We start from the raw sequence: 15290 nt of genomic DNA on the forward strand, positions 1-15290 counted from the left end.
TTATCTACTAATGTGCAGAAAGCCATAGTTTACATTCCTGCCTGATCTGAGAAGTACATCTGTGATTGTTCCTTTCCACATGTAGTGCCTGTGCAGAAAGAGCACTCCACCTGCTAGGAAATTCAAAACATGTCATTCCACACAAGACTCTGTATTAAAATGTGTCAGGGAGAGACACTAGGGTTAAGAAATGATGCTTTACTTTCTCCAGAACATAATTATATGGAAGCAGTTCAGAACATCCAGATTAGGTTATCAAGCACCCTAATTTTAACACGGTCCCATCCTCAGACAATCAATAATGTACATGCGGTGGGCATGAGTCATCACTCTCGCAACAGTGTCTGGAGCTCCCTACTTTGCATGATTTATGCATTAAAATGTAAATGAAAAATCTTTTTTTCTTGTAATGTGAATTCATGAGAGAGGTCATTTATAGACATTACTTAGATTAGCTTAGAACTTCTCTGAGGTCACAGCCACCTGTTGGGCTCCGGAGGTGTGATGCAAAAGGAAGGAGGAGGAGAAAGGGAAGCTTTAGCCATTTTTTGAGGGCTGAGCTCTCGAATCAGTGTCTATCCTATTCCCATCCCGGAGTTCCTTTAGTCTTTGTCTTGGAGCCGCGGGTGTGCTGCTGCAGCAGCGAGGGGCCGCCGGGTGCGCAGGTGAGCTCGAGAACGGCTCTGAGGAGCCGGAGGGCTCACACCGTGCTGCCTGTCCCTGTGTCCGCTGGCCTCACGCCGTGTGAAAGACACATTTCCACTGCTCGAAAGGCGTGCGCCTCCTCCAGCGTCTAAACTCCGGCTGCACGGCCAGCCCCTGCCTAGCCCGGGCTGGTTTAGACTCTCTCCAGTGAGACGTGGGACAAAGCCTGGGGCTGTTCCCAAGCGGAGACCGGGGTTCTCCCGGCGCTCCCTCCGTCCCTCCCGCCGGCAGCTGTGCGCGCACCGCCTCCCGGGCCGGCTGGGGCCGGTCAGGGCTCTCCCGTGAGGAATTTTCCTAAGGAAGCCCAGAGCAGGTGGGCGCTCGGCCGCGGCTCCCCGGGCAAGCCCCGCCGGAGGCACCGCAGGACGCGGCGCCCGCGCTCTGATCCCTCCGATTAAACCGTGCCTGGAGGGGATTGCTTCTTAACAGGCTGCCGGATGGATGCTCGCAGAGTAATTGAAATTCACCGAATCGCTATTTATTAATATAATGCTCTTAGAATTGAACGTACACTTAATCCCCGGTGCCCTCGTAACGACTGGGAGGGGAGGGCGGCGTGCGGGAAGGGGGAAGAAGAAGAAGAGGGGAGCGGGCCCGGGTCGTGGCCGGGCAGGGACCAGCGCCTGGCGGGGGACCCTGGGGAAGCCGCCGCACTGTCGCCTCCTGGCCCAGCCGCCCGCTCGCTGGTGACAGAGCCCAGCCTGCCCGGGCAAAGCCGATCCTTGTGCACCGCAGAGCGGCTCCGCTCCGGCCGCACCCGCCCTGCCGGCGCCCCCTCCCTCCCTCTTTCCTCCATCCTCCCCCAGCTCAGGAGGGCGGGCGGCGGCCACCGCAGAGGCGGCCCGGCAGCGCCAGGGAGGCGCGTCCCTCCCCAGGAGAGACCCGCAGGAGGAGCAGCACAGGGAGAGGGCAGGGGGAGCGCCCCCGCCGGGGTTCACCTCCATCGGTGATGCTGCCAGCGCCGCGTCCACCCCCATTCCCGGAGGGCGCCGCCGGGCTTTCCTGAGGTGAGTGGCCACCTCCGGGCGGCTCTGCCAGTCCCCGAGCCGGGACAGGGCTCCGCGCTGCCATGTCCCCGGCCGAGGCGATCAGCCCGCTCCGTACAGGACAGGAGCGCCGGGGCCGGGGAAGTTTCCGTGCGGGACAGCGGAGCCAGCGCGGCGAGAGGCGGAGCAGCCGCCGCGGAGCTCGGGCTGCTGTAGGGGACGCGTGTGGGAGCGGGGAGGCACCTGGAGAGCCGGTCCAGGTGGAGCGAGAGCAGCTGGTTGGAGCGGGGGCGGGGGGAGGAAGAGAGAAGGTGGAGAAGCGGGCGGGGACAGGAGGGGATGGGGGGGCCGGGGAAGGAGGTGGCAGCGGTTTCTGTGCATCGGCGCCTCGTCCCCCCGCTCGCCGGCTGAAGCACCGTGCTCTGCTCCCCGAGGTCGGGAGGTGCCGCCGCTGCCGTCCCCGGCCGCACGCCGGAGCCGCGCTCTCCTTCGTGGATTCGCCGTGCAACTCTCGGGAAAAGTGGCTGTGCGCGGGCAGCGACTTGGCGCAAGGTGAGGGGCCGTGTGTCCGTGCGCGTCCGTGTGTCCGTGCGCGGCCGGGCGGGGGTCGGTCGCGGGCTGCGCTGCTCCGTGCGCTGCCGGAGACCTGCGGGCACCGTGCCCGGCTCCGGGAGCAGGGCACAGCCCCCGGCCCGGCCCGGCCCGCGCTGTGGCCGCTGTCGCTGCCCCGGCAGCGCGGTGGCAGCAGCGCTCGGCAAAGTTTGTGCGGTCCCTTTGTGCGCAGGGAGCCGCGGCCGGGCGCGCTGCGCTGCCGCTCCCCACACCCGGCGCCTGCCTCTGCGCCTGTTTGCCTTCGGAATCAATATTTATTTACGGGGCTCGGCTATTAATCACTCATGGCGTGGAAAGCTCATTAGCGGCGACTTGTTTCTATGACAACGGGACCCCTCTCGGAGCCTTCGGGGTCATTTATTTGCCCGATTTTCTCTCTTTATATCCGTCCTAGCACAGTGTTTTGTCACCGGGAGCAAAAACAAGCAAACAAGCCCTGAGTGATCCTGTAGCCCCTCTTCGCTTGTCCTCCAACGCTCAACGATTTCCCCAGACTTAATTAACGATACGTGGATGTGATTAAGCAAGTGTGAGAGTTATACAAGGTTTCTGGGTACTTGTTCTGCTGCATTACCTCGTTTAGCTATAAAGCTCAGACTAAGACGTGGTCTGACTTGCCTCGTGTTCAGAGTACTCCTGAGGACGTGTTAGTGCTTGAAACTGTGATGTTACTTATCTTTTTGTTTGTGTGTCATTTGGCAGCACAGAACCCTTTGAGGAGCTTCGTGTTGCAGTCTCTGCTACAGCTGAGCTGGGCATCAGTGGTGACTTCCTCTGTGACTTTGTCATCGTGCTGTGGTGTGACCTTGACAGGTCTCCTTAACTTCTTCCTGCCCCACTCTGCTCAACAAAAGGCAATGTGGCTCACTTGCTCACTCTAGCTCACTTGCTCTGAGCTAATCAAGCAAAACACTTTATCTAGGATGGAGTACTCTTAAAACCGAGTATATGAGTGTATTGTCCTCTGTTATGAGGAGTGAGCATGTATTATATGTTCCTTTTCCCTAATGGTAGAGGTAAAAATCCTCCCTTTTAACTCCAGTTTTTCACATAGCACAGTCCTGCTGGTCTTCAGAGGGTGTGAACTGTTACCTTCTAGCTGAAAACAGTGGTTCTAATGCCATTTTAAACTGCTTTCCTGGGTTAACTTTATCAGAATCAGTTAAAAACAAGACTCTTTAGCATTCTGAAATTTGTAGGAATATCCACTGTTAGAAAGAGTACACCTCCAGTGAGAAGATGCTAGAGTAAGGAAAGAAAATGCTGTGAAACTGAATGACAGTCTTGATCACTTGCCTTCACATTGCAATCTGAAAGGGACTTAAAAGCTTTTTTTAGAGAGAATGAGCAAACACACACTTTTAACTTAACTATATGTTAGGTTAAACATCTGAAACTCTCCTGCAAATTATCATGGTTTTGCAAGAGACAGTTTAATGTGTACAGTTGTGTTGAGAAGCATTGGGAGTGTGTAAGGAATGTTTTAGAATATTCAGTTCTGAAATACCACCCGAGAGACATTCAGTTGTGACTGTTTCAGATTACAGGAGTAGGAAGTTATAATAGTAGGGGAACTTCTGTGTGAAACATACATTCTTTCTTCTTTCTTGAAACACTCCTTCTGAGTGAATAAACTGTTGTAAAATAACTGTCACTTTCATGTTGTGAGAAGGAGTCTATGCTCAGCTCAGTCCAGCAAAGTGCTAAAACATCTGCCTTGTTCCAAATGCATTCGAGTAGGGAAGTCACACTTCAAGCTTTTACTGAAACAGCTTAAAGGTATTTTTATTGAAATACCCTGAAGGCCTGTGACCTTGCTTTTGCTTTCTGTTTTTTAGCAATTCAGTAGTGACATACCTGTCTGAAAATATTTCTTGTGAGTAGACGACCATCAGCAGCTCGTAGTAACCAGTGAAGTAACTTTATGAAATTCCATTAATAGAAAGAAGAACAGAAATCTTAGTTGTCATCTTGTCTCCTTTGGATGTCATTGACTTTCATGTCCATGCTGAATAATTAAGATTTTACTACTTAGTGCTGCAACGTCAATACAAGTAGAAAGAAAGTGATACCGGTTTTACTCAGTGCTTTACATCGTCTGTAAAGCTCAGACTTTTATTATTGGTGGTAGTAAGAGCAACAGATACTCCAGTTCGTTTTTCAGACCCTAGGTGCCACGAGGGGGAAAAAAAATTCTGAGTTTTATTTTTTAAGACTGATAACAGGCAACAAGAAAGATAATTTGTAAGAAGCCCTTATCACTTTCATAGATATTTTCAGAACAATAATCACTTAAGGTTGTGAGAAGATATCTGAGTACTTAAAGCTGTCACTGATAAAGAGGTTTTGTTTGAGGGAGTGGGAAAAAAGTACATAGATGTGAAGGCTAAATCTACAAATAGGGTTTATGATACTGGTTTGCATTGTGTTTTACTCAATATTTTACCAAAGTAATTTGGATATAATGTACCCTGGTTTTATAAACAAAAATGCTTCTTATGGTGTTTGTATTCCAGATACCTCAAATTGCTCAACCAGCCTATTACTCAAACTATACTGTCATATGGAGATAGACTTAATATTCTTTGTTTCTCTGGTGTGGGTGTTGCAAGTCCCACACCAGGGATGCATAAGATACTGGACCAGTATTTAGAGGAGGTGGTTAGGCTCCTCTCTCTGTACCTGATCCACTCTGGACATGCCACTTTACCCCCTCTATTTTAACTCTTCCCTACCCCCATTAATCATTTTCATTCAGTGTTGCTTATTTGGAGTGCAGAGTTTTGTTATGTGCTATATTGTGCTTAGAAAGATTTCCAGAGAAGCAGCAAAATGTTAGTGCAGCACAGTAACAAATGGCAGCCAACATTTTTTCTGTCTCAGTTCTTGGTCACTGGCATCTGTACACCAGTGAGATTGTTGGGGATCAGTGTGAAGATACTGTGGTGGAGTTACTTCCAGTGCTAGTTCCTCAACATTCATTTTGCTGAATATATTTGAAGGAAACAGATTTCAGAGAAAAAGTTCCCAGATCTGTACTCTCAAGGACTTGAAAATAAAGAATGCCTCATCGCTGCTTTTCCTGTTTGCTGTCAGGTTGAATGTACTGGTTTTCTGGATGGAAAAATAAGGCCATTATGGATTTAAAATAGGCATATTGGCAGCAAGGAGCTCATGAAAGGGTGGAGACCAGCACTAAACATCCAAAGTGGGGTGGGTGTTTTTAGGTGTTTTGTTTTTCTTTTTTAGGAGAAGGTTGTGCAGGTGATTTTCCAAGTATACTTTTTGAGCTTACAAAATGCACAACCTCATTTGTCAGGAGCAAGTAACGGTGTTAGGAAGGTATGAGAGATGTTTCTTTTATTCCAGTTGAGAGCTCAGTTATGTTCTTCATAAGCTACTGTAAAGTGTTTATGTTTCAAATGGTGGTGTACTTGATTTAGCTATAGGGTTTTTAGTTTGGTCTTCATTTCCAAATCACCCTAATAATCAATACTTCTGATAAACCAGTTTTTAGATTGAGGCAGGATTGTTTCGTGTGAAAGATTTGCAGATGAAAAACTGACTTTCAAAGTGATAGCTCTTATATATGATAGTTACTTCTACTTTTCATCAGAATTTACTGGCCAAACACAAGATAAAAAATATATCTTTACATACCAGTGGTAATGTAAAACTCTCCTGTTTCTATTCTTTTAAAAATGAAACTTCTTTAACATGAAGATACAGAAAAGCTCCTTTCTGACCTTTCATGTACTCGCCATATTTTTAATGAACAATGAGTAATAATTTCAAAACTACTTAGGCTTTTAAGGCCCAAGTTTGAAACAACCCAAAGAAATCTGTGTTTTAAATAATACATTCTGGGGAATGCTCTCCCCTGTCTCTGAGATTCCTGATTACACACATGCAAATTCATGTGCTCAAACTCCCAAGTCATTTTGCAAGTTTTGGACCTGGGTGTGTTTTCTACTTGTAAAATAGAGGTGTCAGCTCAAATTAATTCAAAATTCAAGTTCCTCCCATACCTGTATTGCTCAGAGGAGTGATGGGGTTCAGCAGCACCTCAGACATGAGATGCTGCTGCTGCTCTGCCTTTTCTCTTCAGCTGCTGGGACAGGGTGGCAGGGGGAAGGAACCCAGGAGTGGATTTGGGATTTTCCCTGGGGATAAGGCAGGGAGAGGCCTCCCCTCTGCATTTGCTCTAGCCCTCCTGCTTCTCCTGTGGGAGTCTCTGGATTTGTATGCTGACCTTTCCACACCATTGAAGCTTAGCAGGCCCTCCCAATTTTCTCACTTTATGCCAAGATGTCTGATGTTGCAGACAGGGAGTCTGTTCCTGCTCTATTTGGAGGCAAGGGCAGAATTCTCACTGATTTCCATAGGAACAAGATGTATTCCTAAACATACTTCAGTAGCTGGAAAGAAACTTCCTAATAAAGAACCAGACTCGCATAACACAGGACATGAAGCATTGTTCTGAGCTTCACTTCAGAGCTGTTTGCTGTAACACCTCTGCAGACCAAGCACTTCAAGCAGCAAATCTCAGGGCATTTCTGGCAGCACTGTCAAGGGTTATCCACTCTCATTCTGCCCAGAGAAACAACTGAGGCTTCAGCATGTTACTGATAAAATCTTATTTGTCCTCATGGAGGCCGTTTGAGTCCCTTAAGTCATATCAGGAGTGGAACTTGAGGAGCAGCGAGGTGTGATGCAGTAGCTGTTGCACAAAGCATTTGCTACATCAAGCAGAAAAGATTTTAATTTACCTGAAGAAGCAAAATGCCCTCTCCCACACTGATGTAGGAGACTCTTGAAAGTTACCAAGGAAAACTTTGGAATGCGATTCTGCTGCTCTGAGTTGTTATACTCTAGCCAGACTGGTTCCTAACTGAAACTTTTTTTTCTTTTCTATTTGGATGTTATTTTTTTTAAGGTGGAGATGTTCCAGCCCTCATTTTACTGACATTCCTGTGTTGCTGTTTCACAACAGTGAATCCTTTCTAGTTACAGGCTTTTTCTTAAAGAGGGGTTAAAATGAATCACCTAAAGCCTGTTAGAGGCAAGGGTTTCCAAATGTAATTCATAGATATCTTCAATTCCTTCCTTTCCCACATCCATGTATTCCATTAATTGTGCCACTAGAAAGGCACTGCTCTTTGCAAATAGAGCTGTCAGGGTGCAAGGAAGTGGTGGGAAGATACAGATTAGTGCTTTTGCCATTTGTGTTGCATTCCCATATGTGAGAGCCTCAGGGCTGCTTTTTCACATAGTTTTCAGCTTTCATGGCAGTCAGAGTATAATTTCTCTGGTTTTCTCCCATCCTGGATTGGTTCGTTTTCATGGTGAATGTTTGGGAAAATGCATTTTTTCCCGTGTGATGTCTTAACAGCATCAACATTTGTTAAATTCTTCTTTACTTACTCACCTGCCCAATAGTTAGTATATTTATTAAAATTAAAAAAATGCTTTAGAGTCACGTAGCACGCATGCTTTCTCCTTATGTAATTTTTCAAGTAATTGCTATTTTAACATTTGAAAATATAGACAGAAGTCTAGAGAGAGAAACTTTTCCAAGGAAATTGCATCCACTTCAGACACTTTATCTTGAATGGCAAATACAAGTGTTCGATATGCATTAAAATCCAGAGTTAAGTTTGGATTCTTTGTTCATTACTTGTTTTTTTCAGTATGATCATTGCATGTCATTGAACAGAAAGCTGCCAAGATAATGGACCAAGTTTCCTATCCTCAAGATACAAAACATTTCTGTTTCTGAAGGTACAAATACCCCAAAATGCAGAGCTTGAACACAAGACTGCTCGAATGATTTATCTGAAAGCTGTAGCCCAAAATTTCATAGTCCTGAAGAATTTCTTATCTCAAAGCAGGGAGTTATCAAGCATGTGTGAATGGAAATTAATGGACACTGAACAACATCTTTACAGGATGGGTTTTATTTCTGTTTTGTTGTGAAAACAAGACATTCATTCTTCTAACATTCATACTGTCAGTTAAATTCCCCTTATAGATTAGTGGTGAAGGAGCCCTGACCTGAATAAAACACTGGTTGAGTATCTGGCTTCTTGGGAGACAGACAGTCTCACTGATTTCTAGGGCCGGAATGCAAAAGTCACAGCAGAAATCAGTGAATGGCTGCTCTCAGTACTGAAACCATTTTTCAGAGGCACGTTCAGTATAATGCTCATATCCCTTTTTTAATTGTGTGGAGTTTTAAGAGTAATTCATTGTGATTCTGCTGTAAAGTGTTGCTATATAGCAACATTTTGTTGATTAAGATATTGCTGGAAGTTCATTTTTAGAAATACTGTTGGCAGGGATTTAGAAACCTGGACTCCAGCCAGTGAACAATCGCTGGAGCCAGCTCTGCGAGGAGATTCTACACACACACGTCGGAGGTTTGTTAATTATTACTTCGTGTTGCAGCCCCTCTCATTCCTGTTTGGGCAAGTCTGTGAATTCTTGTAGGAAATAGTGTCAGGGGCTGGCAGAGGGATTGCTGTAGTGCAGGGACATTGGCCAGGGCAGTGGCACTGAGCCGTGTCCTGTCCCACAGCCCCTTCAGGGCAGGTGGCAAATGAAAAGGGTCCCATGGCCTTGGTTCTGTTCTGCTGCTGCCCTGTGGTTTTTGACAGGTAGTTCCACTGCTGGAGGAGCAGCAGGGTGTACAAACCAGTGTGCTCACCTCTGCTGCAAAGATCAGGCCCTGTCACTCTTCCCATTTCCCTTTTTCCTTTTCACTGTTCATTTCCCAGCTAGGGTCAGTCAAAGGCAGCTCCTTGAAACTCCAGAGGGTTTACCTCAGAAATAAATTTTACCTAAGAAACCAGCTCATATTGTACATTGCTGGTGATAATTGCTTTTTAGGAGCCTCGTACATAGAACTGTATTGATAAATTATGAGTTTTGCAACAATTTGCCTTTATTTTAGAGTAGAAGGGCACAAGTGAAGAATTACTGAACAAGGCTCTAACATTTCTTTGATGTGAAATAACTGTTTTCAAGACAGGTATCCTACTTTTTCAAGCCCATGGGCAGTTTCTTGTTTATTTGAATAGGAGCAGGGTCAAGCCCCATGTGTCTGAGGGCTGCTGTTGTGAAAGTAAGCCCTTGCTGAGTCCCCTCTGCTGGAATTGGGATGCACACTTGGGCAATAAGCTAAATATAACAAGGAGAAATAAATGAGGAAGGGAATTGACAGCAGTGGTGCTACTTTTACCTTTCTGCTCTTTGTCGTTGGGGCCATGATCTCATTGCAGCCACAGAGACATGGTGGGAATAGAGTCATGGATGGTAACATTGCTTCTGGGAAAGCCAGGGCAGCAAGGCAAGGTGGTGAAGCTGCTGTTTATGTGAGAGGGCAACTGGAATGTGTTGAGCTCTGCCAAAGAGAGAGTGAAGAACAAGTCAAGAGCTTGTGAGTTTGTGAGGGTGACAGAACACTGGTTTCACAGAGAGGCTGTGCGGTCTCCTCTGGAGAGATTCCAAACTCACCTGGATTCAGTCCTGTGGAACTTGCTCCAGGTGACTCTTGAGCAGCGGGGTTGGACTGGATGATCTCCAGAGGTCCCTGTCAGCCCCTTTCACTCCCCGTTTCTGTGATTAGATTTCCACACTTTTGTGTCATCCAGTCTATTAATTCAGTCTTTGTTAGAGTCTCTTCTTTCTCATAACAACACCTTAATAGCAGGGAAAGTTCTATCCATCAGTAGTCATTTAAGCCCTTAGGCCAGAATCTGAAGTTTGCTTTTTGTTTTTTTTTGGTGGTTTTTTTTGTTTGTTTCTTTTGTTTTTTGTTTTTTGTTTTTTGGTTTTTTTTCCTTCCTAAAATCTGTTGGACAAGAGAGAAGTAAATATGGATCTACATGCACACATAGCTCTCCTTAAAATTAATTTGTATTACATGTGTTCATTTTGTGCTTCTCTATTGGCCTGCTCTCTCTGTAATGAGAGCTGCCAGAAGGTTAATGCTTATGGCAAATTTTGGTTCACTTCTTAACCTTTATTACTGTTCCATAACTCCATCTAGCTTTTCCCTAAACCTTCTGAGGTTTGGGCTGCAGTGGGAAATTTTCAGTAGCATGAACATGAGTTCAAGTGATTGAGAACTATTAAGAATACAATTTATTCCTTTGTGTTGAACATCAGTAACTGCTCCAAACTTATTGCAATGATGGAAATGAAATACAGACTAAACATGTTCACAAGGCTTCACCGTTTGAAACATTTAGGGCATTCTTTTTCTCTTTTCATCACTGAAGTTTAACCTGGTAGTCTTAAACCAATAGTAATTATAGAGCAACCTTAAATCCTCAAGCCAGAGCTCCCACCATGGTTTTCACGAGCCCCCTGTACTGTGCCTGTGTTGTAGAAAGCCCCAGTCACAGCTCTTGGTGCCAGTTGCTTTTCAAGAAAAGATAAAAGAGAACCAATATTCTCAAGGAAGTCGACACTTTTCTTAAGCAGGATGTGTTTATGTTACTGTCTTTTTTGAAAATCAGGCATAGAAAGCAAGCATTGTTTTTGCTACCTCCTGCATATTACATCAAACAATTAAAACCCCTGTATGAAATAAATAACGTAAATGAGACTGTAGTGTGATCGCTCACCGTGATCAAAACAAAGATTTCTTCTTAGCTGCTGAATTTGCTCTGCCTTCCCTGTTCTGCATTGTCAGCCCTTACATCCTTTTTCAGGTGGGCTTAGGCAGGCAAATGGAAATCTTGTAATTTGCTTTAGTTACCGAGGTTGGGATTGACTTGATTTTGCTGTTTACTGCTGGCATGGGCTGGCTGTCCAGCAGCTGACCACAAACTTCCAAAATGAGCCAGTCTTCAATCTCAAAAGTATTTGTTGTTCTTCCTCTTTGTGTCTTCCATGGGAGGTGGTGCTGGGGCTGGTGGCAATGGTTCTGTTTCAGGCAGTACTGATCAGAACTTGGAAAATCATATTCCTGTTCCATAAGCCTAATTCCTCTTTCCTTTGCTTCTTCTTTTCCTTTTCCTTTCTGCCTGGTATGAGGTAAATGTTCTGGTGTTTTAGTTTCAAGCATCAAAACCAAACAAATGTTTAGCCCATTTAAACATTAATTTCTTTTCTATTTTTCTTCCAATTCAGCTGCCAAAACAACAAAAAACGCCTGTCAGTTGCATAGCCCTTATGGAGAGTCTGTATCTGGCACAGAGTGGCCCTCGACAGGAACATGTTTTTTTCCTGTGAATTGAGATGCTGAGCAGAGATATGATCAGTTTGTTTCCAGAACCATCATCATTGCAAGCCCTCTTGCACAAGAACATTTTCCATGATTGAACAGACAGAGACTTAGAGTTTGAAGAGTTCAGGAAACCACTAAAAAAGCCCCAAGGCTTTGTTGAAGGGAGTAGATTACCTATGTCCTTTCCTTGAAAACAAAGCTAGGAATTTGGTATCTTCAGTTCTTAAGCCACTAATGGGTCCACTTATGGCAGAATCACAATTTTTTAAATCATCTTTCAGTAAGTGTAAAGAGTATTTTGTGATAAACACCTCTTGGGTTGAAAGGTGGAATTATCTTGCAGGTTGTTTCTGTATCCCAGCTGAGTGCAATCCATCAGAATGATGGGTTTTATTCATTTGGGGGGAGCAGGAAGCAACCAAAATTTCTAGCTATGAGTAGCAAAGCAGACCCAGTAAAGAGAACCGTGTGTTCTACTGCTTGCTACTGCTAATAAATGTAATGGTACACCAAAAACAAAGTGACCCAACAACTATTCATAGCAAGAATTCAAAAATTCAGAGCCTGAATTTTGAGGTACAAAATGACAGTGGATTAAGTGGGAATTAATTTGGATGGCAGATTCTCTGGCTTTCCTTCCCCTTTGTGAATGAGATCCAGAATTTCCAACAAGGCTAAGCATAAAGGCCAATGCCTCAAAATACATAAACCAACACCTAAACCTGAAGTTTATTCTGTCACAAGAGTGAATGATCTCTACAAAGGTAATGATATGGGTAGTGAGGAGCAGTTCTGGGCCATCAGAAGGATGAAATAATGCCTGAATAACATATTGCTTTAAGACAGAAGTAGTAAAGTGCCACATAAAATTAAAAAATATATATTCATCTAAAAATAAATTAAAAGAAACTAAACTAAATTAAATTATTTAAAATTAAATAAAATTCTTTAAAAAATAAATTCTTCTGCAAGGTCTAGCTTTTTTAGTGGTGTGATGTGGCAGCTTTTGGTCAAAGCAGAAAGGCACCAGAACAGAAACCCGTTGTTGCTTTAAACCATGTAAAGCACAATACAACAGAAAATAAAGCTGTTGAAACACAAGTGATCAGCAGCATGCAGTAAGGCATAAGTATCTATACAAGGTTAGGTTCTTTAAAAAGAAAAGAAAAGAGAGATCTCATTCTGTTTCATTGTGACAGCAAAAGGGAGTAGTAGCTGCTTTCCTAGAAACAGTTTAATGGCTGGTATGACTCTCGGATTGGGCACATAACACAGGAGAAGGGTGTAAGAGTAAATGTTTGGGTCAAGTTAAGCATCCTTCTAGCTTGTTACTGTTGGCTGGGCTAAGTATTTTATTATGTAAGTATAGAGAAATTGTATTTCTCCAGGTATACCCTCTCACCTTCTGGCTGGCTGCCTCACAGGTATGTTCTGTCTGGTAGCAGAGTCGCAATTTTGTGTTTAAAGCTGTTGGTGGGAGTTTTTATCCATAGAATTTGCCTAATTGTTCTTGAAAGATAAGCAAGCTTCTGTCATAAAGAGAACAGTTAAACTGCATGCTGTGTGGGAAAACCACCTCTTTTTGTTGTTTTTCAAAGTGCTATCTGGTAATTCTTGTGTTATGAGAAGAGATGCAGAATTGCTGTCTATTCAGTTTGTTAATGCTGCTTGTAAATTTTTGTAGATTTTTATCAAATTCCTTCCCAGCTGAATCCTCCTAGTCTGTTCAAATGCTTTGCATACAGAAAACATTTTACATCTTACTATCCTTGTCATTCCTGATCCCTTCCCAGCTCTAGAGATGTAGCAAAATCATACCATGATATAATGAGCTTTTCTTCCCCCCCCCCTTTTTATCTCATCAGCTTCTAAAATTCTGTCTGCTACTGAGTACTAAATCACTATCTGCACAGAATTGATGTGTGTAATTTCATTTTAGCTTTCCTATCTCTCTAAGATGCAGTAGCCTGCCCAGTGCTGAGGGAAAGGGATTTCCCCGCATTACTTTGCATTTACCAGCATGAGTTTCATTTACCATTTTATCCCCCAGTTCCTCAGTGAGTGATGGATCCTGTCAGAATGATTTCTGGGTGAAGGCAAGGATGTGTTCTCCAAACTGTAGATGCTTTGAGGAGGGAGTCAGCTCAGTGTAAGTGAATGTGTGTCTCGGGACTTGTGGTAGTTTTGAGGAATTGGAATTCCTAAATTCTCTGAAATAAGTTTGGTCAAGAAATTCTGCTAAGCCTGTGCAGTTCTTTGCCTTCTGGCACAGAGTCTTTGAACAACTGAATAGGCAAAGCTTGGTAGAGGAACAGCGGGAATGTGGAATCTCTGGTTCGCCTGTTTTTCAGCACCAAGGGCAGGAAAAGAGACCTGGAATCACAAGAAGAAAGATAGAAGTTGGTCTTCACTGAAAATCCTTTAACTCAGAAACAGCATCCTGATGGCAGCTGTGGTATGTGATCTGCTGACAGCAGTGACATTGATACTTTACATGCACTCTGATTATCAGGGTTCTGGAGATGTTTGGCTTTTCTCAGGTGGCTGCACTAAAGCTCTTTTTCACCATGGCGTTGTGCTGTGTTTTTCGTACAGATTTAAAGTTTCTATGACAGAAATGGCTCTTGGTTTTTGCTCCCTGTGCAGTGTTATGATCAGCAATAGGAGTTGGCTCCTTGGTGATGAGAGAAGGGATTTTCAGCGTGGTCAGATTCCCAATGTTTATTCAGACTGCTTTAAAACTGTGTTTTCTCAGGGGTGAAGTAGTTGGGTTCCTCATATAAAGGATTCTAAAGATGTGTCTCCTCACCAAACAAGAAGAAAAACCTTTAGGTTGTCAAATCTTCCTTCCTTTCTAAAACTAGGTTTTATCCATGTGGAAACTAGCCATGTTTTCAGTGAGCCACCAGATGTTGAGGGATTTTCCCTCCTAGTGTCCTTACCTTGGTTAGGGGATGGGTAATCAGCACTCTTTGGGAAAGCAAGTTTCAGTTACTGGTGTTGTGAAAGAATTTGGTTTGTTGTGGAGTCACAATTTGTGCTTAGCCGAAGTACTTATGAAGACTGTTATCTAGATAGTTTTCAAATGAGTTTATCTTCAGGAGACAGAACAATCACTGAACATTACAAACAACAAACAATAGCAACTCAGATCGGCTATTGAAGGAAATTGAGTTGATTTTGGAATAGCCCTTGCTTGTAGCACCTTTGTGGTCACCTGAACACTTTGAGGTGCCTCCATTTGCAAATGTGGTATTCATGTTGTTTTAAATTTTAGGGAATTTACCTTCTTTCTTTGATTTACTCTGTGAATTCTAGTTCTTTCTAGAGCTGTTTAGACTCATGTTTAGTCATGTAATTTCTTTTAGGTAAAGACATAAGCTTTACTAACATTAACCTTTTATATCATCAAAATATCTATGTGTTTCCTTTATTTACTTTCTATGCTGAGAAAGCAATCTACAGAATACATTTCCTTAGTAAGTACCATAAAGGTATTCTGAATTTCCAACAGCTTTATACATAACCTTGTGCTGTCTTAAGATACAGAGAATACATGGAGTCATCTCTCCAGGTTTTTTCCCCTCTCATTCTCTTTTTACATATTTTGATTAGTTCATTTCAGTCAGTATCTTAAGTTCTACCTACTTTTATGCTGTAAGGGCATTCACCCTCTGTTGTACAGCTTATTCCAACAACTATATGACAAAAAGGCTTCTGCTCTGTGCCTTAAGGCACAGAATGCTGAGTGT

The 15290-nt window shown here is 43.9% G+C and overlaps 1 protein-coding gene across 3 annotated transcripts in view; it reads left to right on the forward strand.

Annotated features, from left to right (window-relative positions):
* The first annotated feature begins 2038 nt into the window (after positions 1–2038).
* The window catches only part of SHISAL1 (shisa like 1), a 68163-nt gene continuing 54911 nt past the window's right edge, over positions 2039–15290 (forward strand). For 2 of the 3 annotated variants that reach the window (XM_066318511.1, XM_066318508.1), the window contains exons 1-2: positions 2039–2243; positions 7994–8084. The gene's annotated coding sequence lies outside the window, so the exon portion shown is untranslated. The remainder of the gene's footprint in view (positions 2244–7993; positions 8085–15290) is intronic. The other variant, XM_066318510.1, reaches the window with a different exon arrangement.

The sequence above is a fragment of the Sylvia atricapilla genome, chromosome 5 (assembly GCF_009819655.1).
Source record: "Sylvia atricapilla isolate bSylAtr1 chromosome 5, bSylAtr1.pri, whole genome shotgun sequence".
Lineage (NCBI taxonomy): Eukaryota > Metazoa > Chordata > Aves > Passeriformes > Sylviidae > Sylvia > Sylvia atricapilla.